General features: G+C 35.4%; 2 protein-coding genes across 7 annotated transcripts in view; one reads left to right on the top strand and one right to left on the bottom strand.

Moving 5' to 3' along the window:
• LOC306874493 (uncharacterized protein) overlaps window positions 1–7,125 on the bottom strand; it is a 419,619-nt gene that overhangs the window by 58,353 nt on the left and 354,141 nt on the right. The gene's annotated exons all lie outside the window — the stretch shown is intronic.
• LOC306874476 (NACHT, LRR and PYD domains-containing protein 12-like) overlaps window positions 1–7,125 on the top strand; it is a 317,288-nt gene that overhangs the window by 16,328 nt on the left and 293,835 nt on the right. The gene's annotated exons all lie outside the window — the stretch shown is intronic.

The following is a 7,125-nucleotide window of genomic DNA, read 5'->3' as shown; positions in this document are numbered from 1 at the left end:
TAATCTGGTTAATTCATTTTGGACTGAAGTATGTATTTGGATTAAACAAAGAATATCTATTTTTCCATCTATTACTTGGTTTAATAGTTTTAATAGTTTAATAGTTACAAAGATTAATAGTTAAATGTTACATTTTTTTCCCACTAATAAGAATATTTAATAATTAGCCAGCTCCACACTGGAGAGCTGCTTTATATCAAAAATCAAGTTGTAATTCTAACTGAAAGCGACACTGACTCTGGTTTTTCATGTTTAATACCGTAAAGATGCTTGAATTAAGGCTATCTGTTGCATAAAGTGCTATATAAATAAACATGATGTGACCGGACATTACTGGAGTAACGTTACATTACTGAGAAGCAGAGCTCATGCAAACATCCACATCGTTGTAATCAGATGCATTTTTAACTGCTGCTTTCACACTGCTGTCAGTTTTTGTTGTGTTTATTTAGTTACTGAGACGAAAGCGCGCTATATATATTAACATGTTCAGGTTCCAGCCAAGATGGCGTACTAGATAGCAGCATTGTGTAACGGCTAATCGAGTCTCAAAAGTTTTCTTTGTGCTTTTATACTTTTCCCTAATAGTTTGTTAACGTTTTAGTTTTTCATCGTTTTAAGATGGCGGGTAGAGGAAGAAAAGCGGAAGATAAGGTCGCAATCAGTATCATGTACGCGATGGAAGTGTGTGTCGAAGCTAATAAGCGTCTCTTGGAGGAATGTAATGCTGAGAATCTTCCTGTTACTCCCAGTAAAGTGCACATTACGAAGAAAGTACGTCCTGATGATAAGGAAGGCATTTCTAATGCGGAGATCCTCGAGGCTATTTACTCCCTCGGTAAAAGATTTGACAAGCAGGAAGAGAAGTTGGAGGTGTTGACAAAAAAAATGGAAGAGAACTGTAGCGTGATTTCTGAAATGAAGGGAGAGATGAAAGCTCACAAACAAAAGGCAGCTGAGTTGGAACTGGAGCTTTCTGATCTCAAAAAAGAAAATAAAGAGCTGAGATCTAGGGTAGGCGAATCGGATCGCTACAAAAGGTCTTCCAGAGAAACAGAACGAGAACACTAGAGAGGAGGTGATCACCTTGCTTTCCAAGATTGCTCCTGGTGTGCCCTGGGAAATGGAAGAAGCGGTTGACACGGTCCATCGAATTGGCAGAAAAGAAGGAAACCGCACGCGTCAGATCATCATGCAGTTTTCAAAGAGAATCTACAGAGAGCAAATCTGGGCACTGTCCAAGGAATCGTCTGTGTGCAAGGAGGCAGGCTGTCATTTGCTGAGGATTTAAATAAAGAGGACAGAGAGGCAAGGCAAGTGCTGTGGCCACGCATTAAACAAGCGTGAGCAGAAGGCAAAGCGGCGTATTTTCGGGGTCCTTTTGCTTTCATTGAGGGAAAGCTAATTTTTCAATGATGATAAATATTTTGAAAAAGGGAAATATTGATGTCTGAGAGACTCTTTTTGTCTTGTAAATTCTTTCTTCAGATCTCTTTTCTGACTGTTCAGTGACATTTTCTGTTTGTTCACTGTGAGTTCCAGTGGAGTATGTTTACACTAAAATCTCATCTATCTTTTTGTTCATTGAATGCAAGGGGGCTAAAGGACAAAGTAAAACGCAAAGGTATATTTTTGTTTTGTAAGGGGCAGAAGACTCATTTTATTTTTCTACAAGAGACTCATTCCACAGAAGAAGATGCAGCTTTTTGGAAAATGCAGTGGGGAGACACAGTTTTGTTCAGTCATGGCTCCAGTCGATCAGCAGGTGTTGCTATATGCCTTAACAACTGCCCTGGGACGGTTGTGACTTCTCAGTCTGATGCTCATGGTCATTGGCTTACGGCTGTGGTTAACTGTGAAGGTATTTTTGTTATTTTAGTTCATGTTTAGATTTTGTTGTCTAATATTACAGAGGCGGTTACACATCTTAAATCGAAATTTCAGACAAATTTGGTACTAATTGGAGGTGATTTTAATTTGGCTCCTGATGAGTGGCTGGACAGATCTCCTTCTAGTTTTTCAAGCCACCATTTCAATAACATTATTCAGGATATACAGATATATGGAGGGTCAAGCATCCTAATGCTAGTCAGTTCTCTTGGGTCAAACCTAATGGATCCTCTAAATCACGGATAGATTTTTGGCTCATTGCTGAGGAATATTCTGAGCTTGCTGCTAATGTTTCAATTTCTGCGGCACCCTTGACAGATCATTGTCTGATTTCATTAACTCTGACACCAGCAATCAAACATACCGTTAAGAAGGACTATTGGAAGTTTAATGCAGAACTTTTAAAGGATAAAGCTTTTTGTTGTCAAATAAGAAATTTGGTTAGTGAGATTAAAAATGATTTATCTTTACGTTCTAGCGGGATTAAATGGGAATATTTTAAATTTAAAACAAGGGAAATTTCAATTCGGGCTGCTAAACAAAAAAGCAGAGATTTGAAGCAAAGGGAGCTAGAGTTAATTCAAGAAATGAATTCCTGTTGTAATACACAAGAAATGTCTCAAGATGTTGAAAAGTTGCTCTCTCTTCAAGCTAAATTAGACCGTATGTATCTAATGAAGGCACAAGCAGCTTTTGTAAGGTCTCGTGCAAAATGGATGGAAGAAGGAGAGAAGAATACGGCTTATTTTTGTCAATTAGAAAAGAGGAGACAGCAAAGTAATGCAATTCATAGTTTAATCATTAATGATGTGTTACAGATCCAAAATTATTATCTGAGGAAATATACTCATTTTATAGTAATATTTATGCTTCATCATACTCTGAAAATAATGGTAAGGAATTTCTTGAAAAGGTAAAAGATTTTATTCCACAAATTGATACTGAATTTAGAGAAATTTGTGATGGAGACCTGAGATTAGAGGAACTTGATTATGCTATTTTAAAAATGCAGTTGGGTAAATCTCCTGGTCAGGATGGTTTGACCACTCATTTTTACAAATTCTTCTGGGATGATATTAAAGATTTGTTATTTGAAGCTTTAAAGGACTGTTTTGAATCTAATTCTTTACTTCCAACTATGAAACAGGGGTTAATTATTCTTATTCCAAAATCAAAGACAAAAGAATTATTGACAATCTGAGACCGATTACCCTACTTAATGTTGATTATAAAATTATTACATCTGCAATTGCTAATAGGTTCAAATTTAGATTGAGTCAAATTTTAAGTGAAACTCAATCCGGGTTCATTAAAGGAAGGTTAATACACAACAACATTAGACTTGTCTTAGATTTAATTGATTATGAACATTTAATTAAGGATGATGGGTTTGTTTTGTTTCTTGATTTCTATAAGGCATTCGATACTGTAGAACATAAATTCATTTTACATGCATTAAAGTATTTTGGTTTTGGTCATACATTTGTTAAATTAATAGAGATGCTGTACATAGACATAAATAGTTCAGTATCGTTACCTTTTGGGACTTCTAAGAGGTTTATCATTAATAGAGGTATTAGACAAGGGGATCCGACAAGTCCGTATTTATTTATTTTAATAGCTGAACTGTTAGCAATTCATGTGAAAAATAGTAAAGATATCAGGCCTTTGAATGTTTTAGGGACTCCGTTATTGATAAGTCAGACGATACCACCCTGTTTCTCAGCGATGCAGAGCAGATTCCAGTTGCCATTAATCTGGTGTCTCATTTTTCAAAAGCTTCTGGTCTGCAATTGAATCTAAAAAAGTGTGAGCTGATGGCATAATCATGCTGAATCTCATTTGTTCAATATTCCTTTAAAAAATGAGATACAATATTTAGGAATTGTGATTACTAAAGACCCTAAACTGAGAGAAAAACGTAATCTGATGGATAATATGAAAAAAAGTCAAAATATTTTAAATATGTGGATTCAAAGGGATATCTCTATATTTGGAAGAATTCTCATACAGAAGTCAGAAGCACTTTCCAGGTTGATTTATATATTTATATCTGATAGTTGGATAAAAGACATTAATCAAATTCAGTATAAATTTATCTGGAAAAATAAACACCATTATATAAGAAAATCCGATATAGTGAAGCCGATTAGTGAGGGAGGGTTGAGCGTAATTGATTTCGATGTAATGAATGGTACCCTTAAGTTGAGGTGGCTCCAAGCCTTCCTTAGAAATAAACATTCAGTTTGGTTTAGCTTTTCCTCTAAAGTTTTTGATTCTTTTGGGGGCATTGATTTCCTTTTAAGGTGTGATTTTGAGCCATTGAAATTAAATTGTAAATTATCATCTTTCCATAGGTATTATTATATTGGAAATTAATATACAAACACAACTTTTCACCGCATAGTTGCTCTTTGTGGAATAATAAGTGTATCCTTGTAAAGAGGAAATCTGTGTTTGTTCAGGACTGGATGGACAAAGGTGTCTGGTCCATTGTTCACATTATGGATGGGAATGGAAATGTCCTTGGTTATGATGATTTTTGTGAAAAATACAATATTATTTGTACTCAGGAATTATATGTGTCTTTGTTGAAAGCTGTTCCTGCTGGTTTGGTTCAGTTGATTAAAGGCGCATTGTGTTATTCATCTGTGATACCAAGATTAGGTCATCTATTCATTTCTGGTTTTAATTTTACTGAACAGAGATGTAATAATAAGGTTTTAAGAACATTAGTAAATACACAGATTTCCCCTTCAAAAGTAAAGAAGAGACCTCTTGTTTTTGATTATCCTGAAGATAAAGTAGTTCGAATTAGAACAAGATTTCTCTCTTTTCCACTTCAGTTTAAAATTATTAACGATATCTATCCCTGTAATGAGTTCCTCAGACACAGATTTAATTTGGATTGTAATGAATGCACTTTTTGTGACGCAGACATAGAGTCATTGGAACATTTGTTTTATTTATGCAAATTTTCAAAACCATTATGGGACGATCTCTATGCTTGGTTATGCTTGAAGTATGTAATACCTGACTTTGATTTTAAAACTGTGAAATATTTGTCCTTTTGTCGAAATTGTGATGTTGAATTTTTGGTTAATAATATTTTGATTTTGGCCAATTACTTCATTCATAAATGTAGATTCTTTAATAACCCTCCCACTTTATTACTTTTCCTGCACGATTTAATAATCTTCTTCAAATCCTTGAAGATCATGCGTTCTGAAAAAGCCCTTAAACTATGTGGCCTTTTGAAGGTGTTTTTTGACGATTAAGCCCCTTGCATTGTATTACTGTATTATTTATTTTTCTGTATTTATTTATTTATTTTTTGTTTTTCCTGTTATGTTTATTTTGTTTATCTGTATTTTTTGTTACGCTGCTATTTGGACTTTTTTGAATTGTATTAAGAATTTTCTGACTGTTGTTAATTGGTGTTTTTGTATGTTTAAGCAATAATAATAAAAAAAAAAAAAAAGATTGGGTCTGCGGGAGTTTGGGCGGGAGTTTGGTTCCGCGGCTCCGCCTCAGACTCTACTGCGCAAACTCTGGCTCCAGATGACGTCATTTACTCAAGATGGCAGCGGCCGTACTGAGATGTTTTGTCTTCACTTTTCTATAGTGGAAGGAAGCGGAGACGCGTCGTTCATCTTTTTTTACAGTCTATGATTCGGACATACTCCTCGCCTCGCACACTGTTTTTCGCATACTATATAGTAGGGAAGTATGCGATTTCGGACGCAGCAATTTGTTCTGTTTTTGAAGTCTAACAAAGCATCAGGAAGAAGTGAAATCTGCAGAGACAGAGTTTATTGAAGGACAGAGAGAACATGAGAGATCCAGAACCCTGCAGAATGAAACACACTGAAGAACAAACAGGTTGGTGTTTATTCTTCATCCTTCATCAATGAGACTGAAGAACATTTAAAGTTATCAGCAGTTCATCAGATTTAGTGTTTATAAAAATACCTTAAGAGTTGTAAAAAATGAAGAGGAAAAATTGAGTCAATAAATAATACAAAATAAAAATAAAACTCAAATGTTCAAATGATGTCACTTCCTGGATGTTGCCATTATAAAGAAAGGGCTTTAAAAAGGAAGAAATAAATGGAAATTGTGCCGAGTAAAGAAATGTGGGCCAGTTTTATTTATTTTTTTAAGAAAAGTTTATTTGTTAATATTTTATTATAATATATATTGTGTGTTTGATTAAGCATCGAATAGTTCTCACTACAGAAACATTGGATGTAACTGTATATTTTATATAGATAATTGTACCTTATTTTGTAAAAATGTGTCAAAATGATCATAATTTGTTGTAGCTGTTGTCGTCTTTCATTTACCTTTTTAACTTTAATTTCAGGTCTAACGGAGGAGAAACGACATCATGTCAAAACTGGAGGAAAAACTCACTCACAGACTGAAAGAGTTTCTTTACTGAAAAGAAGAGACAAGAAAAGTGTCACCTGCACTCAGTGTGGACAGAGTCTGGCAAGCAAGAAGAGTCTCAATGTTCACATGAGGATCCACACTGGAGAGAAACCATTCACATGTGATCAGTGCGGGAAGAGATTCACACAATCAGCAAACCTTAAGATCCACATGATCATCCACACTGGAGAGAAACTGTATGAATGTGATCAATGTGGAAAAACATTTTCATGGGCTTCAAACCTGAAGAGTCACCTGAAAGTTCATTCAGAGGAGAAACCACATTCATGTTCTTTCTGTGGAAAGAGTTTTTCTCATCTGCAGAGTTTAAAACTTCATCAGAAGATACACACTGGTGTGAGAGAATATATGTGCTTTGAGTGTGAGAAGACTTTTATTACAGCTGAAGATTTGAAACGGCACCAGATGATCCACACTGGAGAGAAACCTTACAAGTGTTCACACTGCGACAAGAGATTCATCTGTTCAGGACACCTGAAAACACATGAGAGGATTCACACTGGAGAGAAACCTTACAAGTGTTCACACTGCAACAAGAGATTCAGTCAGTCAGGACCCCTGAAAACACATGAGAGGATTCACACTGGAGAGAAACCTTACAAGTGTTCACACTGCAACAAGAGATTCAGTCAGTCAGGACATCTGAAAACACATGAGAGGATTCACACTGGAGAGAAACCGTATCACTGCACTGCATGCGGGAAGAGTTTCACTCAATCATCTTCTCTACAGAGTCATAAAATAAACAATCACAATAAGTAGTTTACCGTCAGGTTCAGT

The sequence above is a fragment of the Barbus barbus genome (assembly GCF_936440315.1).
Source record: "Barbus barbus genome assembly, chromosome: 9".
In the NCBI taxonomy this organism is placed as follows: Eukaryota; Metazoa; Chordata; class Actinopteri; order Cypriniformes; family Cyprinidae; genus Barbus; species Barbus barbus.
The sequence above is the reverse complement of the archived record's forward strand: the minus strand, read 5'-3'. Positions and strand labels throughout refer to the sequence as shown.